The following is a 27,645-nucleotide window of genomic DNA, read 5'->3' as shown; positions in this document are numbered from 1 at the left end:
GAGTGAGTATAGAGATAACGAATGATAAGACCAATGCCTCTTTAATTTTAGTGGAAATTATTTACTGTAAATAAAGCCCGTAATAAACTCACATTCATTAAATCTAAATACAAATAGTTTTTTAGTCCTTAATACCATGAAGGATATTTCACATTTTTCTTTCACTAGTCTTCCTCATTCTGAAGGTATTTATTTGTTTATTTATTTGCTTATTTATTTATTTATTTATTTATTTATTTATTTTAGCATTCCGAAATCTTATTTAATAGAACTTTCTTCAGGACACTTCCTGAAATGTAAACAGCTTAGTGTAAAGAAGTTCAAGCTGATGGCTAAAGACTTATATGACTGCCTAAGGCAGAGTCTTGACATCTACCCATCCCTAACAGATTTTCCTAAAACTCTGTGGAACGACCAAGGAAAAGGTATATTCTTCCCTTTCCAAATGCTCCTCTTCCAGGAAGGTTATTTTACAAGCAGTAGCTTCTGAAAGCAGCAGCCACCCCCCCGCCCCCAATGTCAGTCATTTTGGCACCATCGCCTCCGGCTGCGCACTTTGGAAGCTGTCCGGCCTTGATTCTGACGTCGGAAGAGCACGTCCGTCCACTTCCACTTCAGAGAGGGTCGGCGGTGTCTGGCAGCCCTGTTGTCTGAGGTTCTACCCTTTGATCACAGCAATTGGTCTCAGTTTAGTGGCTTTCTTGCTGATTCCAGCATCATGGCGGGTATTCACCACATCTGTCACATTCTTATAGGACTCAGGAGCCTCTTCCATAACCAGTTTGGGTGAAGCAACACTGATTGCAATTCCCATATCTGCCCATTTGTCTAAGACGTCCTGGAAATCTAAATTACGTCCAGATTTTGCTTGGGACAATGCTCAGCCCGCTCCATGACAGGTTGTTCCAAAGGGCTCAGTCATGCCCTGTTCAGTGCCAGTAAGCACACAACTTCAGGTTCCCGTGGTGCCACTCGTGAGCCCTGGTTGCCTGGTGAGTTGGTATCAACAGCAATGAAGGGATGGTGGGAGGGAACGCGAGGGCAGATCCCTTCCTGTGTACTAACAGTGTCCATTCCTTTCCGTCCACCACGGGCCGCCCCACTTTGGCAATGTTGTGAGAAACTTCATAGATCCTGTGGAGGTCCAAGTCATCAGGGATTGTGCCGAAGACCTTGGTAAAAGCCTGACAGGTTAGGAAGGTCATGGAAGGACGGATGATCCAGGCACAGTTCCCAGCTGCTGCCATTCCCCTCGGGTGGTCTTGACCCTCTGGGGAAGCCATTCAAGCACAAGCCAACTGCCGATCATTGACTGTAACCTTGTCTCTCTTCACGGTCTTCTCCATAGCTACCAGCGCCTCTGTGGCTACTTGGTGGCCTAAGCCTCTGCTTCCACTGCGGATCGTCATATACACCCGTCCTTTATGGTCAATGCCCATTTTCTTAGCAGTGAAGAAACTCACTCATTGAAAATCTCATCTACAACCTGGATTTCTGCATAATGGTTGCCTGCTCCCAGGGTCCCCAACTGAGGAAGGCCTCTTTTCTTAGCCCTTGCAGAGATCTTATTGGGGTCAGCCCAGGCTTACCCTTCTCTTAAGGCACACCAGTCCACCCCATCTCCAAGGCTTCCTCCAAGTGTTTGGGATTCATTGGAATGATAACCTTTTGATCCCACCCCAAAAGGAATGTGGTCAAACATAGTTTGGGCAAGTTGCTCCTTTACAGGCCAGACATCACTTTCCTCTAAATTGGTTCTTAGCAAGCGGAGGCCACAGTTGATGTGACACCCAACACCACCTGGGGATACCACTGCTTCAGGGTCATTCATATCAAAGGCTGCCATATTCCCAATAGCAAACCCATATCCTGAATGGACATCAGGAATCCCAATAGACTGATGAACAATTCCAGGCAGGGCTGCCACATTGCCAATCTGTTTCATGCCTGGCAGAAAGCACCACCACCACCACCTCGACAGGCATTCCTTAATTCCTCAAACATCAATTTCTCCAGAGCATCGTTCACACAGAAAACGCCTTCAACCTGCATGTTGGGCACGAAGCCCTTCGTGATCCTCCCGCAGGTTTTATTCATTTTTTCCAAGAACCGCAGCTCATCATTATAGTTGCAACTCGTGGTGGAGACAATGAGAGCAAAACTCAGGCTCCACTTTGAAGAGACGTTGCCGCGTCGTCCGGCTTCCCAGAGCACCGCCTTCCAAGCCTAAAGTTATTTTATTTTATTTTATTTTTTTTTTTTGAGACGGAGTTTCGCTCTTGTTACCCAGGCTGGAGTGCAATGGCGCGATCTCGGCTCACCGCAACCTCCGCCTCCTGGGTTCAGGCAATTCTCCTGCCTCAGCCTCCTGAGTAGCTGGGATTACAGGCACGCATCACCATGTCCAGCTAATTTTTTGTATTTTTAGTAGAGACGGGGTTTCACCATGTTGACCAGGATGGTCTCGATCTCTCGACCTCGTGATCCACCCGCCTCGGCCTCCCAAAGTGCTGGATTACAGGCTTGAGCCACCGCACCCTGCCACCTAAAGTTATTTTTAAATCAATGTCACAAGTGGACAGTGGTGGATCTAGTGCTGACCCATTAACTCTTTTCTTATCATACTTTTTTCTTTTTTGATACAGTCTTGCTCTGTCGGCCACGCTGGAGTGCAGTGGCCGATCTTGGCTCACTGCAACCTCCACCTCCTGGGTTCAAGTGATTATCTTGCCTCAGCTTCCCGAGTAGCTGGGATGACAGGTGTGTGCCACCATGCCTGGCTAATTTTCGTATTTTTAGTAGAGACAGGGTTTCACCGTGCTGGCACGGTTAGTCTCAGACTTGTGACCTCAGGGTTTCACCATGCTGCCCAGGCTAGTCTCGAACTTGTGATCCACCCACTTTGGACTTCCGAAGTGCTGGGATTACAGGCGTGAGCCACTGCACCTGGCCAATTCATTCTTTAAAAGTGTACAAATTCAGTGGCTTCTAGTATATTCAGATATCTGAAACCATCATCACCATTAATTTTTAAATGTTTTCATGACCCCAAGAAGAAACTTTTAGCAGTTTATCCCCCAGATATGGCTCAAGGAAAGCACTACCCTATTTCATATCTCTATATGACTCTTAGGTGCCTTTCATTTTTGCCTATTGAGACATTTCACAGAAATGGAATTATACCATATGTGATCTTTTATGACTGGCTTCTCTCAGTGCGTTGTTTTCAAGGCTCAGTTGTGTTGTAGCATATATCAGTACTTCATTTGTTTCTATGGCTGAATAATATTCCATTGTGTGCTATGCCACATTTTATTTCTCCATTCACCAGGCAATAGATATGTTTGTTTCCACTTTTTTTTTCTTTGAGACGGAGTTTCGCTCTTGTTACCCAGGCTGGAGCGCAACGGCGCGATCTCTGCTCACCGCAACCTCCGCCTCCTGGGTTCAGGCAATTCTCCTGCCTCAGTCTCCTGAGTAGCTGGGATTACAGGCACGCGCCACCATGCCCAGCTAATTTTTTGTATTTTTAGTAGAGACGGGGTTTCACCATGTTGACCAGAATGGTCTCGATCTCTTGACCTCGTGATCCACCCGCCTCGGCCTCCCAAAGTGCTGGGATTACAGGCTTGAGCCACCGCGCCCGGCCCAGGGAGCTGTATCCATTAACAACAATCCCAGTTTCTCCCTGCCTCCAGCCCCGGCAATCAGTATTCTACTTTTTGTCTCTATGAATTTGATTACCTCTTATAAGTGGAACCCTACAGTCTTTGTCTTTTTCTGATTGGCCAATTTCATTTAGCATAATGCCCCCCAAGGTTCATGCATGTTGTAGCACGTGTCATAATTCCTTCTTTTTAAGGTCAAATAATATTCCATTACATGTATATATTACTTTTCAAAAAATAATAGAGACGAGGTCTCATGTTGCCAAGGTTGGTCTTGAACTCCTGGGCTCAAGCAATGCTCCTGTCTCAGCCTCCCAAAGTGCTGGGATTACCAGCATGAACCACTGCACCCAGCCTATATATTACATTTTATTTAGGTGTTTGATCCATTTTGATTTTAGTGTCATATATGGTATGAGGTAGGGGGTCCAACTTCCTTTACTTCAGTGTGGATATCCAGTTGTCTCAGCACCATTTGTGGCCAGTTTATTCTTAGCACAGAGAAGTAATCGAATTTAAATAATGTTATTATTTCAAACTCAAATTTCTGGGGAAAACCATTTTAAAGACTGTTTCAAAAGATACAGAGCACATTCAGGATACTTTGCGTATAGGTGACTCTGTATTTCAAGACAAATGTAAGAAACAACATGTGACAATGTTGTTTCTTCCTTGTTCCCTATAATTTTATTTTCCTTTTTCTTTCTCTCTCTCTCTTTTTTTTTTTTTTTTTTTTATGTAGAGACAAGGTCTCACTATGTTGCCCAGGCTGGTCCTGAACTCCTTAGCTCAAGCCATCCTCCTGCCTCAACCTCCCAAAGTGCTGCAATCACAGTCATGAGTCACTGTACCCAGCATAGAATTTTCTTTTTCTTTTTACTCTTTAAAAGTAGATTATCACTGCATTCTACTTTAAGGGTATTGTGAAGCTAAATAATACAACTCATAACTTAGAAGAATTCCATATTTGCATTATTACGAATATTTAAGAATATGTTTATATTTAAATATAATAGTCATAATAAAGCATGCATGCAGACATATACACTGGAAGAAAAAGAATCATCAAAATTATTTCTGCTCTCTCTTTAGTGAGAATGTCTGTCACAAAGAAGCAACACATACTTGACTACCAATAGGTGGCACTAAACATTTAGTCAGGATTCATTCATTTTTATGTTGCCCGCAATATACATAACTATAACCTCCTTTGGAAAAGAGGAGCAACGTCTACAAAATATTCAAAATGATCAGGAGGAAATGGGCTCTATGGAAGTCGTGTTCAAAACGTCAATACATGAAGGTAGCTTTCAATTCAACTGAGCAACTAGGGCATGTTTACAGATTGGAGTTGCTCCAACATCCCATAAGAAAAGGCCTTCTTACTACTCTTCAGGTGGCCCTTGAGGTCAAGGACACAATCAGACCCTCTTGGATCTACAAAAAAAAGTATCTGGGTAAACTGGAGGGGTTTTTGTTATTTCTTTAAGTCTTGAGAAGAAAAAAAATGCAATTACAGCAGAGAAACATACAACTGACTAGAGACAGATGTTTAAGAACCAACCAAAAACACGTGCACGATAGCAGGACAATTATTTGTATGTATTTTCTTTTTCTTTTTTCTTTTTTCCTGTTTCTCCTTCTCCTTCTCCTTCTTTTCTTCTTCTTTTTCTTCTGAGACAAGGTCTCACTCTGTCAATGAGGCTGGAGTGCAGTGACACCATCACGGCTCACTGTAGCCTTGACCTCCCTGGTTCAAACCATCCTCCCACCTTGGCCTCCCAGAGTGCTGGAATTACAGGAATGAGCCACTGCGCCCAGCCTGTTTATATTTCCTGTGTTATTACAACAGTTACCAATTTTCATCACTGGTAAATTTAAAATTATATACATATATATGTCTTTGTATAGATAGAGACCCATATATACCATGTATTGTTGTTACATTAATACTGAAAAATGAATAATTTAAAAACTGATCTTTCATTAAACATCTATATATCAGCTGGGTGCAGTGGCTCACGCCTATAATCCCAGCACTTTGGGAAGCCAAGGCAGGTGGATCATGAGGTCAACAGATCGAGACTATCCTGGTCAACATGGTGAAACCCTGTCTCTATTGAAATTACAAAAATTAGCTGGGCATGGTGGCACACGCCTGTAATCCCAGATACTCAGGAGGCTGAGGCAGGAGAATTGCCTGAACCCAGGAGGCGGAGGTTGCGGTGAGCTGAGCCAACACCATTGCATTCCAGCCTGGGTAACAACAGTGAAACTCCATCTCAAAAAAAAAAAAAAAATCTATCACAACATTACCACTTTTTTTTTAAATTTAATATGTAGTATTTTATTTAACATGCCACTGCACTCTAACCTGGGCGACAGAGCCAGACTTCATCTCAAAAATAAAAATAAATTGCATCTCGGCTCATTGCTATCTCTGCCTCCTGGGTTCAAGCGATTCTCCTGCCTCCACCTCCTGAGTAGCTGGGATTACAGGCATGCACCACAACATGGTGAAACCCCGTCTCTACTAAAAACACAAAAAAATTAGCTAATTTTGTTGTAATTTTAGTAGAGACGGGGTTTCACCATGTTGGCCAGGCTAGTCTTGAATGCCTGACCTCAGGTGATCTACCTGCCTTGGCTTCCCAAGGTGCTGGGATTATAGGCGTGAGCCGCTGCTTCTGGCCAAGCAAAATATTTTTAATAAATTCTGATAATGCAATAAATGAAGTTTCTTCACCAATCTTTTTCCTCCAGCAATATAAACTAGGTATTTAAAATTTAAAATGAACTCAGTTGCAATAAACTATACTTATACTGGTTCATTTCAAAATTGCACTGGTTCATTTGAATTCACTTCCAATAACTTTTAGAAATTTAGGTTTATTTAGCATGTGTAACAAACAATTGTCCTTCTTGACAGGATTCCATTGCATGCCCAGTACACATAAATTTTTATTGCAGTCCAGGGGACTGCTTGAAGGCAGAAGGCAGAAGAACTGTAGGTAGATTGAGTAAATTCGCCTGCTTGGATAGCTTTAAGATGATACCGTGTTCTGGGATCACCCTGAGTCTTCAGTTCTCCTTCTGGATTTTACATACAATGGCAGAGGAATTGTTTATTGTTTTTCAGAGTAGGGATCATGGGCCTGAGGAAACCTCAGACATATTCTTGGGGATCTATGGATTTTCTCCACAATTTTATGTTTTGATTTTGGTCGATTAAAAATATCAATATAGATACATTCTAGTTGTGTGGATAACCAGCTCCTAACAACCGCTCACAGCTCCAGTCTCCTGCTTGGACCTGTGTTTGCTTGCAGTGGCACCAAGCGACACCTCTTTAATAGTTAGGAGACGGTGAAACTGTTGTGAAACTGGATGCAGAGGTTCGTAGTGTTTGTCCGCTGTTGAAATCATACTCCTGTAGGTTTTCCAATACAGTTTAAACCTTTTTGTTTTAAAAATATGGGCAGGTTTTTAAGGAATCTTAAAATAATTCCATAGCAAATAGTTTAGTTTTTTTTGAGACTGAGTCTTGCACTGTGGCCCAGGCTGGAGTGCAGTGGCACGATCTCAGCTCACTGCAACCTCTGCCTCCCGGGTTCAAGAGATTCTCCTGCTTCAGCCTGCTGAGTAGCTGAGATTACAGTGTGTATCACCATGCCCAGCTAATTTTTCTATCTTTTTTTTTTTTTTTTTTTTTTTTTTTGAGACGGAGTTTCGCTCTTGTTACCCAGGCTGGAGTGCAATGGCGCGATCTCGGCTCACCGCAACCTCCGCCTCCTGGGCTCAGGCAATTCTCCTACCTCAGCCTCCTGAGTAGCTGGGATTACAGGCACGCGCCACCATGCCCAGCTAGTTTTTTGTATTTTTTAGTAGAGACGGGGTTTCACCATGTTGACCAGGATGGTCTCGATCTCTCAACCTCGTGATCCACCCGCCTCAGCCTCCCAAAGTGCTGGGATTACAGGCTTGAGCCACCGCGCCCGGCCAATTTTTCTATCTTTAGTAGAGACAGGGTTTCACTGTGTTGGTCAGGCTGGTCTCGAACTCCTGACCTCATGACCTGATCACCTCGGCCTCCCAAAGTGCTGGGATTACAGGTGTGAGCCCCTATACATGGCTGGTTCACATTTCTTAAAATGTTGGTGCTTCTAATACTATAGTGTCTATGTGATGATTATTTCTATGCAAATTACATTTCAGCTAAATAGCAGGTGTGGTTAGCTAGCATTTCAAGTATCAGAAACTTAACTGTAGCAATGGCTAATAGGCAGTAAACTTCTACTCTCTACACCATAAAATGTATTCACTAGCTGGAAAAAAGTATGCTAAATAATTTTTTTGTTGGTGAAAGTTGTGCTGTTCAAGATAAGTGGTGACTAGAAAGATCACCTAGGCCTTTTGCTCTCAAATGAACACATTACAGGATCTTAATCTCTTCTTCAGAGCCTTTGGGCAAACTAGAAAATGAATAAAACGCATGAGCCAGGCCGGGTGCGGTGGTTCAAGCCTGTAATCCCAGCACTTTGGGAGGCCGAGGCAGGTGGATCACTAGGTCAGGAGATGGCGACCATCCTGGTCAACATGGTGAAACCCCGTCTCTACTAAAAATACAAAAAATTAGCTGGGCGTGGTGGCACTTGCCTGTAATCCCAGCTACTCAGGAGGCTGAGGCAGGAGAATTGCTTGAACCCAGGAGGCGGAGGTTGCGGTGAGCCGAGATCTCACCATTGCACTCCAGCCTGGGTAACAAGAGTGAAACTCTGTCTCAAAAAAAAAAAAAAAAAAATGCATAAGCCATGCAGTTATTAATAACCCAGAGAGGTCTGAAACATGAAATTATAAAGAACCCTCCATATCAGGTTGTTTTCTGCCAAATAAGCTGTAAAAATAATTTTGATTTTAGTGTTGGGTTGTTGGGTTTTTTAGATTGCTTATTTTTACAATTTCAGGTGTGCACTGTGGACTTGGAAAAGAATCCATCCAGCTCACGTGGTCCTCACATCAGAACACAATTGCACCCAGGGCAGAGTAAACTCTCATTCAGGTCCTCTTTGAAGATCAGAGGGGAGGCCGGGCATGATGGCTCAAGTCTGTACTCTCAGCACTTTGGGAGGCTGAGGAAGCCGGATCACTTGAGGTCAGGAATTTGAGACCAGCCTGGTCAACAAGGTGAAACCCTGTCTCTACTGAAAATATAAAAATTAGCCAGGCGTGGTGTTGCGTGCCTGTAACCCCAGCTACCCAGGAGGCTGAGGCAGGAGAACCACTTGAACCTGGGAGGCAGAGGTTGCGGTGAGCTGAGATCACTCCACTGCACTCCAGCCTGGGCGACAGAGCGAGATTCAAAAAAACAAAAGAGAACAAAACGAAAAAATTAAAAACAAAAAACAGGGAAAGAGGGTTTCCCCAAGCATAAAAGATCAGAAAGTAGGAATTTTAAAATTTACTTGCCATATGTTTATGCATTTGTCGGGATTTGGTCCAAGATTTGCAAATTTGCCTGAGAAACTTACAGCCCCCTCCTACCCCACCAATCCCTGGAAACTGCTGACATTTATGAGAAAGAGGAGCCGTCAATGGAGGATGACCATAGAAGTGGAGGGACCTTCCGGACCATTATCCGTTAACGGGGAGGAGCATGAGTTCTGTGAGTCACAGCTTGAATTTCATTATATTAATCAAGGTAAGGACCGGAGACAACCGCGTATCAGATAAGACCAGGTTTTGCCAGTGGTTTTTAGAGCTGCTTTGGTTTTAGGATCGCGGGTAGGGAGTGGTGGACATGCACAGATTCTTCCTCTGGTTTGTTGCTCAGTGTTGAGAAAGTTTCTTCCCAGTGCCTCAGGATATCGTCACTTAGACGGAACGTCTTATATCTAGGATTAAAGCAGTTGCTGCCACATACAGTGCCATGAATTTTAAAAGTACCCTAAACATGTGGTTCTTTGAGTGCTTGCTACAGCAGTGGAATTTGGGTAACTTCCCAGAAAAGGAATTGATTGGAGGAATGTGGATGACTGAAAACACCCAAATAACACGCTGAACAGTGAAGAGTAAGACCCAAAGGAATGGAAGAAGCGGGGAGAATCGACTCCTGTATTTTCTGTGTGTGTTACGGCAGTCAAAACTGGGGACCTGGAGGAGCCGTGTTTGCAGTGCTAAATTAAATTTCAGCCTCTTGCCAAAGGAGGCCAGCTCTTTGACTGTAGGGGAAATGGGAGAGTTTCCATCCCTCGACCCATAACTCCAGCACCAAGGTCATGTCTTATGAGGACCAACTCATTTCCAGAACTTTCTGTCCTCAGTAAATAATGCATTATAAACTCATGGGGAAAGGAGCCATCCAGAGAAAACTACCGTTTATGCAACTTGTCTAAAAGTCTAGTTTCTTGTCTTGGTCCTGCTGCTTATTATGTGTGACCTTAAGCAGATCACTCCAGTATCTCATTTTTATTTATTTTATTTTATTTTATTTTATTTTGAGACGGAGTTTCGCTCTTGTTACCCAGGCTGGAGTGCAATGGCGCGATCTCGGCTCACCGCAACCTCCGCCTCCTGGGTTCAGGCAATTCTCCTGCCTCCGCCTCCTGAGTAGCTGGGATTACAGGCACGCGCCACCATGCCCAGCTGATTTTTAGTATTTTTAGTAGAGACGGGGTTTCACCATGTTGACCAGGATGGTCTCGATCTCCTGACCTCATGATCCACCCGCCTCGGCCTCCCAAAGTGCTGGGATTACAGACTTGAGCCACCACGCCTGGCCTTTATTTATTTATTTATTTATTTAGAGACAGAGTCTCGCTCTGTCACCCAGGCTGGAGTGCAGTGGTGTGGCCTTGACTCACTGCAATCTCCACCTCCCGGTTTAAAGGGATTCTCCTGCCTCAGCCTCCCCAGTGGCTGGGATTACAGGCTGACTTACAAGCCTCTTATTTTTAAAGCAGGTAATAATGGTGGTCTCATTCTATTGACAGGGTTACAATGAGACTCAAGGCAATGCTGGAGGTAAAGCACTGGGAACTCAGTATGGTCCCTGCAACAGTCATCAGTTGACATCAATATTAATCTGTTTCTTGGCAGATTTCAAACCAAACATTCAACTAAATGGTGACTCTTTAAGTCATTCTGCTGCATCCCTAGCTACACTTTAGAAGGAATGTAATTCACAAAGTAAATATAACAACCGAGAGAATGAGAAACTCCACAAAGAAGGACACCCAGGGAGGTGGTCCCTGAGTACCCTTTAAAGCCCAGAAAGAGGTTTACAGAGGGCACAGCCTCACTTTCCTTCCTGCAGTCATTCAGCCCACATCATCCCCAGAGGCTGGGCAGGCTCACCAATGCAGAGCACCCTGGGGCTTAGACACAGATTTCAGGTAGGTTTTAAGATGATGCCGATCGAATCCTTCCCTTTGAATATTATTTAGTTATCTCATTTAAACTAAAATAATCTGGAAAGCAGATATATTTAATACCTAACCCTCTATATTAAAAAAAAAAGAAAAAAGGGCCAGCACGATGGCTCATGCCTGTAATCCCAGCATTTTGGGAGGCCGGGGTGGGTGGATCACCTGAGGTCGGGAGTTCGAGACCAGCCTGACCAACAAGGAGAAACCCTGTCTCTACTAAAAATACAAAATTAGCCGAAAGTTGTGAGGCATGCCTGTAATCCCAGCTACACAGGAGGCTGAGGCAGGAGAATCGCTTGAAACTGGGAGGCAGAGTTTGCAGTGAGCTGAGATCATGCCATTACACTACAGCCTGCGACAAGAGTGAAACTCCATCTCAAATAAAATAAAATAAAATAAAATAAGCCAACGATACCATAGACTAAAAAGAAAGGGCATGTTCTGAAAACGTGCAAACTATGTTGAGAGCAGTGGCATATCTGAGCTGATAGGAGTTCTCGATAAGGAAGTTGACTCCAGCAGCTTCTCTGTGGACTCCCTGCAGCCTTGCCTTACTGCTCAAGACAATACAGGTCAGGAATTGCAGCGTATCAACTTGGTAAGTTTGAGGGAGTTTGGAAGAAGAAAGGAAGAAAATGTGGCCACAAAATGCTACTGAATTCTTAACGCAGGGCAATTCCCTTCTTTTCCTCTTGTCCCTGTTGCCTGCCAGCCCTCAGAGGATGAACAGAGAAGCCTGCGTTTGTTTTTTCTCAAGGCCTGCCTTTGCTTGAACTGCTCTCAGGGCAGTAGGTAGCATGAGGAAGAGGGGTGGGTGCTGGGTTTCCCTCCCTGGAGGGGAAGTGATAGTGGGGAATATGCCTCCTGGGCCAGGTCTGTGAATTAAAAACACGGAATGAGGCCTTGGGCAGTGGCTCACACCTGCAATCCCAACGCTTTGAGAGGCTGAAGCAGGCAGATAGAGTCCAGGAGTTGGAGACCAGCCCGAGTTACTCCAGCAAAACCTCATCTCCAGAAAAAAGAAAAAAAAGAAGGGAAGGAAGAAATGAAGGGAGGGAGGGAGGGAGGAAGAAGGGAGGGAAGGAGGAGGGAAGAAGGGAGGGAAGGAGGAGGGAAGAAGGGAGGGAAGGAGGAGGGAAGAAGGGAGGGAGGGAAGGAGGAAGGAAGAAGGGAGGGAGGGAGAAGGGAAGGAGGGATGGAGGGAAGAAGGGAGGAAGGGAGGAGGGAAGGAGGGAGGGAGGGAGGGAGAGAGGGAGGAGGGAAGGAGGGAGGGAGGAGGGAAGGAGGGAGGGAGAGAGGAGGGAAGGAGGGATGGAGGGAGGAGGGAAGAAGGGAGGGAGGGAGGGAGGAGGGAAGGAGGGAGGGAGGGAGGAGGGAAGGAGGGATGGAGGGAGGAGGGAAGGAGGGATGGAGGGAGGAGGGAAGAAGGGAGGAAGGGAGGAGGGAAGAAGGGAGGGAGGGAGGAGTGAAGGAGGGAGGGAGGGAGGGAGGAGGGAAGAAGGGAGGGAGGGAGGAGGGAAGGAGGGATGGAGGGAGGAGGGAAGAAGGGAGGGAGGGAGGGAGGAGGGAAGAAGGGAGGGAGGGAGGAGGGAAGGAGGGATGGAGGGAGGAGGGAAGGAGGGATGGAGGGAGGAGGGAAGAAGGGAGGAAGGGAGGAGGGAAGAAGGGAGGGAGGGAGGAGGGAAGGAGGGAGGGAGGGAGGGAGGGAGAGAGGGAGGAGGGAAGGAGGGAGGGAGGAGGGAAGGAGGGAGGGAGGGAGGAGGGAAGAAGGGAGAGAGGGAAAGTTAGCCAAGTGTGGTGGAATGTGCTTATGGTCCCAACTACTTTGGAGGCTGAGGCAGGAGAATCTCTTGAGACTAGGAGGTGAGAGGCTGCAGTGAGCTGAGATCGAGCCACTGCACTCCAGCCTGGGAGACAGAACCAGACCCTATTTGCAAATACAACAAAACAAGACAAGACAAAAACATGGTGTGGAGATCCAAGGTGAAAACAGGCTGGAAAAATTATCCCTGGTAGGGATACAGTGAAGGAATGCTGGTGACCGTCACCCTGTGGTTTCCTCACCAGCAGTGAGGGCTGCGGTTTTTGTCACGGGAGAAGCCCTTCACTAGGGGTAGCTGCAGAGTCTGAGCATCAACCTCTACCCCACAAGGATGGGCTTCCCTACTCCTGCCGTGCCTACTTTCTCTAAAATCAGCAATTAGAGGTAATCCTCAACCTCACTGGCAGCTTGTGCCGGATGATCAGACATCAGCTGACACAGACCTTTTCTGAACAAGGTAGAACTGAGGAATGCCCAACTGTCCAGCAGGCATCAACTGTCACACTCTGGCCCCGGGGGTGACAGAACAGGGAGACCTAAGAGATGGTGAGGTCCAGGACTCCACTCACATCCACAGGAGTGTGGTAGGGTGAGGGAGGCGGACAGGAGCCCTGATGCTCCTTTTCAATTATCTTTTATTAGAACCCATAAAAGGTAATTGGGCTGGGCTGCCTCATTGCAGAGAGGGTCATGTAGCCGGGAGGTGGGTGCCGGAGTTGGATTATCGTCCACCCCTCCCTTGGGGTGAGGGTAGCTGAGCTGGGAGTAGGGAAATCTGGAGAACTGAAGGAGGTGGGTTGGTTTGATTTAGGAAGAACCCACCCATACAAGAAGAAGGTTGGGGCCCGGAGGAGAAGGTCCCTGAGAGCAGGGACTCTTTGTGTGTCTGTTGATTTGTTCTAAGGCAGCCCAGATAGGGACAGTCCTAGACAAAGATATTGATTGCACTCAAAAAATATTATAAATCAGAAATCTGGAAGCATGGCCTGCCTTTTAGTGAAACATGTTCCAAACTGCCAGGACTCTCTCATAAAAGGTAATCTAAAAATCTTCCAGAACATTTCCTTTTCCTGCAGTTATTCTGTAAATTATGTCACCTCTTACTCTCAATAAAGGCCCTTTGATCTGATCCGTGTTAATGTCCTGTCCTGCAGAGTTTTATTCTCCATAATTCATGTGGCGGCAGTGGAGGGAGAGAGGCTTGCTTCTTTTCGGCCAGTTCTCTCTGTTTTCTCGGTAGAACTGACCGGAGCCTATGAAATCAGACCTTTAAATACATTCTAATTTTGATATTTATTATAACAGTATATGACTTCGGTTATAATTATTAAAGGAAAACCAGTTGATTTCAATGAGCAACTAAATAAAACAACTCCTGATGTGGAAGAGGGGAGTTTATTAGGATCCTGAGCTAGCATGGAAGATGGCCGTTTAGACTATGACAAAAATGTTTAAATTCTCCCAGTCAGTTTGATAGATCACATTTTTTTTTTTTTTTTTTTTTTTTGAGACAGAGTTTCGCTCTTGTTACCCAGGCTGGAGTGCAATGGCGCGATCTCGGCTCACCGCAACCTCCGCCTCCTGGGTTCAGGCAATTCTCCTGCCTCAGCCTCCTGAGTAGCTGGGATTACAGGCACGCGCCACCACGCCCAGCTAATTTTTTGTATTTTTGGTAGAGACGGGGTTTCACCATGTTGACCAGGGTGGTCTTGATCTTTTCACCTCGTGATCCACCCGCCTCAGCCTCCCAAAGTGCTGGGATTACAGGCTTGAGCCACCGCGCCCGGCCTCCATATTTTTATTTTTAACTATACACCAAAAATCCTTTCCTGCTTTGGAGAGATGTTAGTAACTTTGAGAAGGAAAATAATATGATCTATAATTTAAATTAAGCTTTAACTAATGAAAACACAAACAGCTTTCTTAAATGAATTGATCATTAAGCCCATGAAATAATTTCAGTGAGCATGCAGATCTTATAATTTAATTAAATGCCTTAGTTTATTTTTCTGATGGATCTACGATTTTCTTCTTCCCTTGTGATTGGTGAATGAGAATAAATTGGTCATTGCGATAGCTTCTTCTAATATGAACAATCTAAATATCACGCTTTGCACCCTATGTTTAAAAGTAACAATATAGTCAAACAAAATCTCCATGAGTTTCCTGACCAAAAACCTAGTTAGAAATCAACGAAGTGGAGTTACCATGTGTTATGCCTATTTCTTTTTTTTTTTTTTTTTTGAGACAGAGTTTCGCCCTTGTTACCCAGGCTGGAGTGCAATGACACGATCTCGGCTCACTGCAACCTCTGCCTCCTGGGTTCAGGCAATTCTCCTGCCTCAGCCTCCTGAGTAGCTGCGATTACAGGCACATGCCACCATGCCCAGCTAATTTTTTGTATTTTTAGTAGAGACGGGGTTTCATCATTTTGACCAGGATGGTCTTGATCTCTTGACCTAGTGATCCACCCACCTCAGCCTCCCAAAGTGCTGGGATTACAGGCTTGAGCCACCGCGCCCAGCCCTATTTCTTATTAAGAACAATTTTTAGATATTGCTGGGGACCAAAGGTTTATTTTTTTGTTTTGTTTTGTTTTTGTTTTTGTTCTGAGATGGAGTCTCACTCTGTTGTCCAGGCTGGAGTGCAGTGGCACGATTTTGGCTCACTGCAACCTCTGCTTCCTGGGTTCAAGTAATTCTCCTGCCTCAGCCTCCCTAGTAGCTGGGATTACAGGCACCCACCACCATGCCCAGCTAATTTTTGTAGTTTTAGTAGAGACGGGATTTCACCATGTTGGCCAGGTTGGTCTCAAACTCCTGACCTCACGTGATCCACCCACCTTAACCTCCCAAAGCACTGGGATTACAGGCATGAGCCTCCGCGTCTGGCCTCAAGGTTTCAAATCAAACGTTTTAGCTAGTTTGCCTGTAATCATAGACTTCCTGTGTATCACCCAACACAGAACTCAGCTCTGGAAGCTTACTGAGTTGTAAAGACATACTCTGACAGAGAATTCTCTGGCAACAGGGTCTCAGGCATCTTCCAGTCACCCGGTCTTGTGGAAGAGATAAGCCATTTCAGGCAGACACGTTTCTATCCAGGCTTGGAATGCATCCAAAGGAAACACAAAAAACTCGGACATCAGAACACACCTGTTGACTTTGGAGCATTCGTATCAATCACAGCCAAGCCCAGGGCAGCTGTGCTGGGGCCAGCTCGCTCTGTGGGGCAGAAGGAATGTCAGCTATGAACAGTCAGGAGGAAACAGAGATAGAGGCTTCCACATTCTTCTCTCTCTTTGTCTACATACCATTAATAGGATTAACATTTTTTTTAACTTGGCCCCCAAAACAATTCTAGGATGACATCTTCAGCTTTTCATTCACTTAAACAAAAATCTGATTTTTAGATATTTTAAATATCTAAAAATACCTCTTCTCTTCCTTTTTATTACCTTTTGTTATCTTATTTTGCTGAGTTCTATTTTTAGAATAAAATTTTGTTTTCCATCTTAAAAAATGGCCATATGATTTCAATAGATATTTCTCCAAAGAAGATATATAAAGGGCCAAAAAACACATGATAACGTGCTTAACATCATTAGTTAGTAGGGAAATACGAACCAAAATGACAATGAGATGCCAGTTCCCATTCACTAGGATTGCTGTATCAAAACAACACTAGATATTAATAAAAGTGTTGACGAGTTTGTCAAAAAATGGGAACTCCCATAAGTTGCTGGTAGGAATGTAAAATGTTGCACCACATTGGAAAACAGTCTGGTAGTTCCACAAAAAGTTAAACACAGAGTTGCCATATAATCCAGCTTTCCAGTTCTAGGTATATGCCCAAAAGCATAGGAAGTACATGTCTACACAAAAGCTTTTACACCAGTGTTCACGAAAGCACTGTTCACAATAGCGCGAAGGCAGAAACAACCCAGGCGTCCCACAGCTAATGAATGGGGAAATATATTGTGGTATATCCATATAATTGGATCATATTCAGCCGTAAAACATCATGAAATATTGGTACATGTGACAACATGAGTAAATCTTGAAAACATGCTGAGTGAAAGAAGCCAGACACAACCACCCAATATCATATGGTTTTAAATGCCCAGAGAAGGCAAATCTATGAAAATAAAAAGTGGATTAGTCATTGTCCAGGGCTGGGGGATGGAGCAATGAGGAGTGACTACTAATGGGTTTGGGTCTGTTTTTGAAAAGTGATGAAATGTGATGAAATTAGATAATGGTGATGGTTGGAAAACCTTGTGAATATACTAAAAACTACTGAACTGTATATTTTAAAAGGGTGCACATTATGGCATGTGGATCACATCTCTATCTTATTTTATTTATCTATCTATCTATCTATCTATTTATTTATTTATTTAGCGACAGGGTCTTACTAGGTTACTGAGGCTGACAATTCACAGGTGCGATCCCACTACTGTTCAGCACAGGAGTTTTGGATTTTTTGTTTGTTTTTGTTTTTGAAACGAAGTTTTGCTCTTGTTGCCCAGGCTGGAGTGCAATGGCGCAATCTTGGCTTTCTGCAACCTCCACATCCCAGGTTCAAGCGATTCCCCTGTGTCAGCCTCCCGAGTAGCTGGGATTATAGGCATGTGCCACCACACCCGGCTGATTTGGGGATTTTTAGTAGAGATGGGGTTTCCCCATGTTGACCAGGCTGCAGCACAGGAATTTTCACCTGATCCATTTCTGACCTGGGCTGGTTCACCCCTCTTAGGCAACTTGGTGGTCCCATGCTCCCAGGAGGTCACCATATTGGTGCCAAACTTAGTGTGGACACCCAATCAGCACAATGCATTACAGCCTAGAATTCCTGGACTCCAAGGGATCCTCCCGCTTCAGCCTCTGAAGTAGCTGAGACTATAGGCACACCCCACTGTGCTTGGCCATATTTCAATTTTAAATTAAAAAATGAAAACCAAAAACACCCCACAAGAACAAAAAAAAAAAAAACAAAGAAATCTAAAGTTTCCTAGCTGCAAAATGCTTCCTCCTTGTGTGTTTCCCTATCTGAAGAAACCTTATGAGGCATTTGGACTTCATCCTTCTCTGTAGGCCACGTTTCCCTGAGAGTCGACCTTTAGGTCTTTCGAGCGTCTTGACTCTGGTCCTTGCTCTTCACCCCTACTCACACTATCGTGGTTCTCAATGCCATCATCTCTTGCCCAAATCGCTGCAACTGCTTTCCAGGCTTCCAAACTTCTCCTTGCGCTGGTCCATTCTCTATGATTTAGCCAAGGGAAGTGATCTTTTAAAATACGGTTAGTTGTTTCTCTGTAATCTTGGGGAACGGTCCTAGGACCTCCATGGATACCAGAATCCGTGGATGCTTAAGTCCCTGATACAAAGTGGTGTACTATTTCCATATAATTTCTGCACACCCTCCTATATCCCTTAAATCATCTCTAGATGACTTATAACACCTAATACAATGTCAATACTGTGGAAATCGTAGTTAACTTACATTTTCATTTTTTTTGATTTTTTAATCGTATTGTTATTTTTATTGTTTTTTTTTCCTAATGTTTTCAAGCCCTGGTGGGTTGAATCCACAGATATAGAGGGCCAAGTATATACAAATTATTTTAAATCAAACCAAGATAATAATTGCTCTTTTGTCTCTTTTTGAGGGTTAATTTTCTTCTCTTATACATGTGAGCAAATACAGTATGATTTTGGAGATATAACAATGAAAAAACATAATACCGGCCTTAAGGGGGCTGTAGTCTAGAGAAAGTCCCCCCAGATAAACAGGTGATCAGTATGTAATATGACAAGGTAATGATCAAGGAGTCTGGCTGGATCAGAAAAGGCTTCTCACAGGTGCTGAAGTCTTAGCTGACTTGCGAAGGTTGAAGAGGAGATATCCAAGCAAAGAAAAGAAAAGGAAATTCCAGAAGAGGAGTTAACTTGAGCCGTAATTGGGAGGTAAGAGAAAGCCTGGAGTCTTCAAAAGATAGGGCCTGGTCACCAAGGGTCTTCTATCTGGAGCAGTCAAGTTTCTTTTGTTGTTAAGTTTAAAGATACGAATCTAAACAGAAGGCTAGGAGTGCAGAGGTTTGAGCAAGCTTGGAAAAGTCTCTGCTCAGTCTCTGCTGCTCGCCCATCTCTTGCAGGCCAGGTCCCCCGTGTCCAGATGGTCACTAGCAGCTCCAGGCTTGGATTCCACTGGTTTGCAAACCCAGCAGTAGGAGCGCTTGCTGCCCAGGAGTTCCCAAGAGTGATTTTTCGTGTGTCTGGTGGAATCAGTCACTGCATCAGAGAGGGATGATCCCTCTCTGGCCTGGAGCTGGCTTATCAGAGGAGGTAGAGAGGAAGGGGCGGGGATCAAAGCAAAAGGAAGGAGGGTATGGAGAGGGGGAGTTGCCCCCATGGAAAATCAGGCACTGTGACCAGAGGTAGGAGGAGTGGATGATGGACAGGGTAAAACAGCAGTGGCCCGTGAAACCACAGTAAGGCTGCTGAGCTCCTTCCAGCAAGCAGTGGAGCCAACAATGTATGCGCCAGAGACAGTTCTTATGATGAATGGCCATTGCACTGGGGACAGGGACACTGATTTGGAAGCTGTTACATTAATTCAGGTGACGTATTAACATTGCTGAAATGAAGGGAGTGTGAGGGCAAATAAAGAGCACTTGATAAATTTGAATGATAAGAAGCCGGCAGGACTTAGGTAACTGATTAAAGGTGGAAGCTATGTTGGGGGTGGGGTGGGGGGGGCGTCTGGGGAGATTGGGGAGCTAAGTGTGATTCAAGGTCTAAGGCTCAGGCAATCAAGTGAATAATGACTGTTGACTAGGGATGCTGGGGCAGGCGCAGCTCTGGGGAGGGGAAGAGAATCCAGTGATTTTAACACTACCTGTTTGATGTCTGAGTGCACTAATTGGCAGGTAGCTGCAGCTCCCAGTCAGAGCTCTGGGAAGGGCCCGAGGGTGTACTCCCGTTGCTGGGCACACATGCATTTTGAATGGAGCCCTGCTAAGTCGGGAGATAGGATGGTGAAGAAGACCTATTTCCCACTCTCGAGACCTCGTAAGTCACGTGGGATGATGGCTGTGGACACAAGTGACAGGCAGCGACATCGCTAGCATGTGGGTACAGATGACAGACCTTGCCCTGCCCTGCTCTAGAGCTTTCCCAGGGCCAGGAGGGGCTTTTCTCATGATGAAGCCTGGTGGTAGAGTCTTGAAGGGTGAGTGAGAGGCATACAGCTTCAGGACGTTCAGGGAGTGAGAAGACATCTGCTTCCTAAATTATAGTATTCTTTGTCTTCCCTAAGAAAGTGGCCTATCTGTAAAAATAAGCACAGCCAGCAATGGGGCTCTCTCATGAGGAGGTGGAAACGGGGCCAGCCATGAAGGAGGGTGAATTTGCCAGGCAGCCAAGAGGACAGCACCTGGGACATCGTCGGCCTCAGGAATGCCATGTCTTTCCCAGTTCTGCTTAAAGAGACAGAAAACGCTCTGACGTCTCACTTCAAGTACAGGTCCTCGAGCACCACGGCATGGAAGGGTTCATCTGACCAAAGACCCTGAAGAGCGAGTCACCACTGAAGCTAGTCCGAAGCCTGCCCTGCTTTCTCCCTTCAGATTTTCACCTGAAGATTTAGGAAAAGGTGGGCCCCGTGGCTCACACCTATAACCCCAACACTTTTGGAGGCCAAGGCGGAAAGACTGCTTCACAGCGAAGCAAGACTGTGTCTCTACAAAAAAAATAAAAAATTAGCTGGGCCTGGGGGCGCAGTCCGGTAGCCTTAGCTACTTGTGAGGCTGAGGTGGGAGGATTGCTTGAACCCAGGAGGTCGAGGCTGAAGTGAGCTGAGATCGCACCACTGCACTCCAGCCTGTGTGACACAGCAAGACTGAAGCCTGTCTCTCTTATTTTTTTTTTTTTTTTTTTGAGATGGAGTTTCACCCAGGCTGGAGTTCAATGGTGAGATCTTGGCTCACTGTAACCTCTGCCTCCCAGGTTCAAGTGATTCTCCTGACTCAGCCTCCCTAGTAGCTGAGATTATAGGCATGTGCCACCACGTCCAGCTAATTTTGTATTCTGGTACAGACGGGGCCAGGCTGTTCTTGAACTCATAACCTCAAGTGATCTGTCCACCCTGGCCTCCCAAAGTGCTAGGATTATAGGCATGAGCCACCGCACCTGGCCAACTCTGCCTCTTAAATTTAAAAAAAAAGAAAAAAAAAAAGAAAAAAAGATTCTGGAATAGACCACCAAAGCAAATGCAAAAGCTGGCCCCTGGTTGGCAGTAGACAAGACACTCAGCCCGCATCAGGACTCTGCATGGCGCACCCTGGAAGGAGAGGTTTTTTGGGAGAGGGAGTTAGAACAGGGGAAGCGCTCTAACAGCGGCAGCCCTGGAAGCTTCATTTCACCCCAGGGCTCCACAGCGATCTTGTTTTGTTTTCGATCTCCAAAAAGGGGTCTGCCTAGGATGTATGAGAAACTCCCTCACACAACCTGAGAGAAAAATTAAGAAACAAATTTCACTTCCGAATTGGAAACTGAAAAACCGGAGACGTGCCAAATGTCACTGCAAGGAAACGAAAAACAGGAGGCCATGTGTGCTGGGCAGATGGCACGTGGCTTTCTGTTCTTCTGTGGGTAATTACAGGAGCATTAAGGAAATGCGAGCAAGGCATCAGACACATGGCACAAAGGCCTGCTCATCTCCGCTTTTAAATGTCTCTCAGTTGAATGAAACCCTACAGTGGTAATGTAGAGTTTTTCAAAGTACACGTAAATGATGTTTTAGATTTGCTAATTCATTATGAATTGAAATATGTGATGACTCTTCGATACGCCATTTCTAAATCACCTCTAAAATTAAGACCAAAATAATAAATGCACATAATACTGACATGTCCGAAATGAGCTCTACCATTACTTATAGTGTCATGGTACAAACGAATACAATTTGTCAATATTTATTTGAAGAGCCAACAACGGTATAGAGGATATGGATTGACTGCTAAGCGAACGGCGCTAGAGACAGAAGGAAATGCAGCGCTTCCTCTCCTCGGGGTGATCTGTCGGCCTATCTGTGGGGGACTTGGCTGCTGAGTGATCTCTCTGTGCTATGTATAGCTTTGTTGATTTACATGGTTCTCCAAAAGGCACACACCCAGGGTTTTGTTTCAACTGAATGATGTTAACAGACACACTGTCTAATAATCCTGAAATGTTGTCCCAAGGGATGGAGGGAAAGGGAAGATCCTTGAATAATTTCAGTGTTTTCCTTCTTGCCTTGGGTCCTTCTGTCTGAAACTGACATGAAGGTTGGACTCACCGTCTTGGGTTCAGCTCAAGGATGTGTGAAATACGGGCGGGAATAAGATACTCCTCCCCCTGGCCTCTTAGGGAGCAGATGTGTCTTTCTCTCAAGAGAGTCCGTGTGGGGTAGATGAGTTGACTCGGGAGAACCCTAAAAAATTCGTAGCTGCATTCCTATATGGGTATCTTAGGGTCACACTGCATTACACAGTTTAGCAGCACCCAAGTGACTTGGCTGGGATCTTAAATGTGGGTAGCTTAGTAGAATCACAGTAGAGAGAGAAAGAAGTACTAGAAAGACCACGTCTTTGCAAATGAGTGACTAAGACACCCTCAAGTCCCGCAGAGTTATGCTGGGCTCCTTTGAATAAAAAGGAGCTCTTTCCAGAACAGCTAACACCTGTGTGCTCACGAGGTGCCGGACTCCTTGGAAATTTTTGAGCTCATGTGGCCATCACAGAAACCCTACCGCTGAGGCTAGAGAGACCAAGCAGCTGGCCCCCCACCACACGGTGGTTAGCAAACAACACAGCTGGAGGAGGAAGCCAGGCAATGTGAGGCCGGGTCCCTGTGTCGAACTGCCAAGCTACATTGCTTCTATGTTGAGAGGTCCGGCTCCAAGTCCATCTGCCTGCTTTCCTCTCTTTCATCTCTGTTTGTCAACAGATACAAAAGATTCTCGAGTGGTCTATTCTGTGTGTTCTAACACGGGGAGCTGACACTCCCGTGGCTGGTCCTGATTTCAGGATGCATCCAAGAGGAGCTGGCCCAATCTCTCCACTCCCTTCAGGCTTGAACACTCCATGATTCTGCGGTGCAAGTTTTGAGAGATTTGGACAAAGTGTTAAAGAAAAGGAAAAGTACGTGGCACTGAGGAGTTAGGTTTCTGCTTTTTTTCCTGCCCACAAATCCATCTCCCTCTGATGGGCAATCACTAGGCAGAACTTACAAAACCTTATTTGAATGATAGAACTGGTGAAACTGCTTGTAACTAAATGCTTAGTAAAGACTTTGGCCTTTGAAGAAGACTAAGACGAAAGATGGAGACTAATAATTCTGACTTGAAAATATAGACAAAAAGGAGATTTTTCTTAGAGGCCTTAATAATAGATGGGAGAGTGCCTTGAACATGAAGATTATAGCCAGGTGCAGTGGTTCATGCCTGTAATCCCGGAACTTTGGGAGACTGAGGTGGGTGGATCACTGGAGGTAAGGAGTTCGAGACTAGCCTGGCAAACATGGAGAAACCCTGTCTCCACTAAAAATCCAAAAATTAGCCGGGAGTGGTGGTTCACGTCTGTAATCCCAGCTACTTGGGAGGCTGAGGCACAAGAATTGCTTGAACCCAGGAGGTGGAGGTTGCAGTGAGCCGAGATCATGCCACTGCACTCCAGCCTGGGCAACAGAGTGAGACTCCGTCTCACACACAAAAAATAAATAAATACAAATGAAGGTTGTTATAATTTCTGTCTTTGCAAAAATATTTAGAGTTTTTTTTTTTGTACCCTGCTGACTTTAAAATAATTAGATGTAGTGTTATCTTTCAATGCCAGGCAAGCATTACCAGGAGGTTAAATAAGAAAGCATTTTTTTTTTTTTTTTGAGATGGAGTTTCGCTCTTGTTACCCAGGCTGGAGTGCAATGGCGCGATCTCGGCTCACCGCAACCTCCGCCTCCTGGGTTCAGGCAATTCTCCTGCCTCAGCCTCCTGAGTAGCTGGGATTACAGGCACACGCCACCATGCCCAGCTAATTTTTAGTATTTTTAGTAGAGACGGGGTTTCACCATGTTGACCAGGATGGTCTCGATCTCTTGACCTCGTGATCCACCCGCCTCGGCCTCCCAAAGTGCTGGGATTACAGGTTTGAGCCACCGCGCCCAGCCAGAAAGCATGTTTCAAACTGTTACCACATAATACTCAAATGAAACTTTGGATAATTTCATTCAACGTGTAGCTTATTACCAAGCAGACAAAAGTTTCATTTCTGGAGAAATCATTGCAAAAAAATGAGGGATTTGTAAATTTAATCCTTACGTTTTGCTGCAATTTTAAAATTAAGATTAAATTTCTATAGCTCTATCACTCTTTGAAGCCATTACCAGCTGTAGCCTAGATCTCTTATATGGTTTTGATTAAGAGTTATTTATGGCTGGGTGCGATGGCTCAAGCCTGTAATCCCAGCACTTTGGGAGGCCGAGGCGGGTGGATCACGAGGTCGAGAGATCGAGACCATCCTGGTCAACATGGTGAAACCCCGTCTCTACTAAAAATACAAAAAATTAGCTGGGCATGGTGGCGCGTGCCTGTAATCCCAGCTACTCAGGAGGCTGAGGCAGGAGAATTGCCTGAACCCAGGAGGCGGAGGTTGCGGTGAGCCGAGATCGCGCCATTGCACTCCAGCCTGGGTAACAAGAGCGAAACTCCATCTCAAAAAAAAAAAAAAAAAGAAGAGTTATTTATGACTTTTAATATTGAAGAATTTTAAGATTTGGCATAAATTTTATATGATTGTACAATATAGAAGAAATAATACAACAGTTGGGGTTGATAAGCATCTCATCAATGTCTTAAACCAAACTCATCATTATTGGAGCTAGTTCATCAAATGATTGAAGCCTTGGCTAGGTTTATTCCTAAGATGGCACCTCTGATCCGAAAAGACAGTTTCTTATTCTCATGCAGGAGCGCTGGACTTTTGACCCTGGAGTGCCTCAGAGAGAGAAATTACATGGACATGAGCGTCAGGGCAAACACACATTTTAGAGACAATATCAAGAAGCCTGCCTGAGCTTGGGCCCTGAAAAGAATTGTGAAGCTGCATCCTGTCAGGGTTTCCTCTCATTCCTGTATTTCTTTTTCCCTGTAGTCCCTTATTGGCAGCAAATGGACTATTCTTCAGTACTGTTTCTGTGCATTCTTTCCCACAATCTTTTTTCCTCTTCTTGTTCTATCTCCCTTACTCCTTTGGTACCTTTCTTCCCAAGTAACCCACCTGGTTTTCCCTTTTCCCCCAAATGCTTTCATTCCAGCATCTCTTTTTTCCCTCTAAATCTTGGTCCACATTGCTAATCCATGGGAGGAAGCCAACGATGAGCCTACAGGGAACAACCCAGATCCCTCCGTGAGGGGAACTTTGCTTCATCTACATCCCCCAAAATATTTATTTTGAACCTGTTTTTTCCCACAGTGAAGGAATTTAATATTTCTGTCTTGATTTAACAATGAAGAGAAAGTAATCTCTGCAATTGTTTCAAAGAGAAAGTAAGGGATCCCTGTTTTGACTTCCCCCCATCCACCAAACGAATCCATTTGCACACCTATCAGTTGCCTTGGACAGTGTGTGGGGCACAGAAGAGACACAGCTTTGTAGGGAAATAGAGATGTAAGCCTATCTACAGTACAGGGAGATGATAAAGCCTGGTTCTACTGATTTGGGAATTTGCTAGATAAAGCAAGCAAATGTCCCTGGGGCTGAGAGAGAGGAAGCTCTCAGAGAGATGACCTCTAAAAAGGGACACATAGGTCAGAGGGTATGGACACCCTAGACAGAGAAAACCACCTGAGCACAGGCACGGGCCCATCACAAAGCATGGCTGGGAAACAGGGTAGAAACTCGGAGTGGCAAGACACTCAGTGGGAAACTCCATAGGACCAAACAATGAAGGACTCCTGTCCCTTTGCCTGCTTAAGGAGCATGAATTTCATCCTGTAGGAAAGGAGGAAGCATGGAAAAACGTTGACCGCTGGAAGTGACAATGCCACGTGCATGCTGGAAAGATCACCCGGACGAGTGGTGGGGAAGAAGGGGGTAGGAGGTGGCCAGGTGTAATGGCTCACACCTGTAATCCCAACACTTTGGGAGGCTCAAGTGGATGGATCACCTGAGGTCGAGAGTTCAAGACAAGCCTGGCCAACAGGGTGAAACCCCATCTCAACTAAAAATACAAAAAAACGGCCGGGCGCGGTGGCTCAAGCCTGTAATCCCAGCACTTTGGGAGGCCGAGGAGGGTGGATCACGAGGTCAAGAGATCGAGACCATCCTGGTCAACATGGTGAAACCCCATCTCTACTAAAAATACAAAAAGTTACCTGGGCGTGGTGGTGTGTGCCTGTAATCCCAGCTACTCAGGAGGCTGAGGCAGGAGAATTGCTTGAACCCAGGAGGCGGAGGTTGCGGTGAGCCGAGATCACGCCATTGCACTCCAGCCTGGGTAACAAGAGCAAAACTCCGTCTCAAAAAAAAAAAAAAAAAACAACTAAGTTGGGCATGGTGGCAGGTAATCCCAGCTACTTGGGAGGCTGAGAAAGGAGAATCGCTCGAACCTGGGAGGTGGAGGTTGCAGTGAGCCGAGATCACGCCACTGCACTCCAGCCAGGTCAACAAAGCAAGACTCCCTCTCAAAAAAGAAAGTGATCAACAGGACAGTTGTGATTGTTCAGGGAAAGGATGGTGTGAGCAAGAGTGACAGGAGGAAAACCAGGAAGTAGATACAAGAGGTTTTGGAGCTAGAATTGGATTTGGAGATTTTCTACATGGCAGAGGCGGGGGCGAGGAGGAGGAGGAGGAAAAAAGAACTTTACAAACGTTGTAAGCTACCGTTTATGATTTTCTTTCTGGTTGTTTCCAGATAAATGAATAATAATATTATTGACCCAAACAGCATGCAGATAAATGTGAGTTTAGGAAGGAAAACTTGTGAATTTCAGCTGGACATGCTCATTTTGAGATGTTTTCTCGGCAGGTATATGCATTTGAAAGGAGGACATCGAGCCCAGGAAAGAAATGCAGAATTGGAAATCATTGGTATATTGGAAGCAACTGGAGCCAAAACTTTGAATAAGAATACCAAGGAAAATATGTAGGTCAGTAAGAGAAGAAAATCTAGGTTGGAATCCTGAGAAATAACTTGCATATAAGGGCAAGGAGAAAGCCAAAGAGGATTGGAGAAGGGGAGGCAGAAGGAGATGGTGACAGTGTGTCACCCCAACGTCAGGGAAGAAAGATTTTTAAGTAGGGTGTATATAGGGCGCAGTGGCTCATGGCTGTGATCTCGACACTTTGGGAGGCCAAGGTGGGTGGATCAGCTGAGGTCTGGAGTTTGAGATCAACCTGACCAATATGGAGAAACCCTGTCTCTACTAAAATACAAAATTAGCTAGGCGTGGTGGTGCATGCCTGTAATCCCAGCTACTTGGGAGGCTGAGGCAGGAGAATCAGTCGAACCCAGGAGGTGGAGATTGCCGTGAGCCAGGATCGCACCATCGCGCCTCAGCCTCGGCAACAAGAGTGAAATTCCGTCTCAAAAGAAAAAAAAAAAAAAGAAAAAAGAAGGGTGTAGACAACAATGTAAGAGGCTTGAGGATGTTCAAACAAGATAAGGATTGAAAATGTACATTGGATTTTGAA

General features: G+C 45.2%; 1 pseudogene; it reads right to left on the bottom strand.

Moving 5' to 3' along the window:
- Positions 1 to 597: 597 nt before the first annotated feature.
- The window catches only part of LOC101053558 (RNA-splicing ligase RtcB homolog), a 41,591-nt pseudogene continuing 14,543 nt past the window's right edge, over positions 598 to 27,645 (bottom strand).

Source organism: Saimiri boliviensis, chromosome 15 (genome assembly GCF_048565385.1).
Source record: "Saimiri boliviensis isolate mSaiBol1 chromosome 15, mSaiBol1.pri, whole genome shotgun sequence".
Lineage (NCBI taxonomy): Eukaryota > Metazoa > Chordata > Mammalia > Primates > Cebidae > Saimiri > Saimiri boliviensis.
Note: the sequence above shows the minus strand (reverse complement) of the source record. Positions and strands in the feature narration are given on the sequence as shown.